The sequence below is a fragment of the Hordeum vulgare genome, unplaced genomic scaffold (assembly GCF_904849725.1).
Source record: "Hordeum vulgare subsp. vulgare unplaced genomic scaffold, MorexV3_pseudomolecules_assembly, whole genome shotgun sequence".
Lineage (NCBI taxonomy): Eukaryota > Viridiplantae > Streptophyta > Magnoliopsida > Poales > Poaceae > Hordeum > Hordeum vulgare.
This window is the reverse complement of record NW_025422671.1, coordinates 1-1,269: the sequence shown is the minus strand read 5'-3', so window position 1 is coordinate 1,269 and position 1,269 is coordinate 1. Positions and strand designations below refer to the sequence as shown.

At 53.0% G+C, this 1,269-nt stretch overlaps 1 pseudogene; it reads left to right on the top strand.

Moving 5' to 3' along the window:
- The first annotated feature begins 295 nt into the window (after positions 1 to 295).
- LOC123422394 lies at positions 296 to 1,026 on the top strand (annotated as a pseudogene).
- Positions 1,027 to 1,269: the final 243 nt, after the last annotated feature.

Below are 1,269 nucleotides of genomic sequence, written 5' to 3'. Positions count from 1 at the left end.
GCTAAGTGTGGCGGTGCCGCGTGAAGTGAATGGTGAGCAGAATTGCCAGAACATAACGGCCATTGGTGCATAGATAGATAGATTACTAGCTAATAATCAACCTTTGCTGCTAAATACAGACAAACAAGGCAGGAAGCCTTTACACACACTGCATGCAGTACAGTAGGTACATGGCTCTACACCTATTCTATGCTAGATGAATGTGATCCAGCAAGCAAGATGACAGAGCTCATTAATTAGCACAATACCATCACATAAACTAGTTTATCATGCTTGTTTGTTTGCTTGTCCTGATTAACGAGTGTGTGCGTGGAATTAACTAACAAATAACCTCCCTCATTGACACCTAGCTTTAGCTTAGCCTCCATCTTTCTTCCTTGCTGGCTGCTTCCTCTATAAAAAGGCCTAGCTCTGCACCCATCACCCTCCCCCTTTGCAGCCATCTCCATCCATTGCTCTATCTTCCCTTCTCTTCTCTTCTCTAAGCCCGTAGCAAAGAGGAAAGCACTGCCATGGCCGGGGCTCAGACCGGGAGCAGCGCCACGCCGTGCGCGTCATGCAAGCTCCTGCGGCGGCGGTGTGCCAGGGACTGCGTGTTTGCGCCTTACTTCCCGCCGGAGGACCCCCACCGGTTCGCCACCGTGCACCGGGTCTTCGGCGCCAGCAACGTGAGCAAGATGCTGCAGGAGCTCCCTGCGGCGCAGCGGGCTGATGCCGTGAGCAGCCTGGTGTACGAGGCCACAGCGCGGATGCGGGACCCCGTCTACGGATGCGCCGGCGCCATCTCCTACCTCCAGCAGCAGGTCTCCCAGCTCCAGGTGCAGCTGGCCCGTCGCACAGGCCGAGATCATCCAGCGCATCAACCACCCGTCCCCGTCCGCTGCATTTCACCTGCAGGAGCTCCAGCAGCGCCAGGCGCAGCAGCAGCAGCAAATGCAGATGGACGATGATGATAAGGCGTATAGCAGCCTCGTCATGCAGAATGATCTGATGAGCACGCCTGCTGCTGCAGGAGGCGTGCCTTAAGAAAGAGTCCCTATGGGACATGATCATTATGTGCCGCCATAACTGTCTAGTGTTCTTCTACTTTGATTCATAAACAGTGTCTCTGCTTCTGTAATTTTCTGAAAATTGGGGAAATTGAGAAGAAAGTTGATTGATTGGGACACATGTTGTTTTGGATAGTGCCTCCACATTGCACACACCCAGTAGGGTGGGGCACATATTCATGCACTGCATTTGCATAGCACCTCCATTTCTATTCATGGG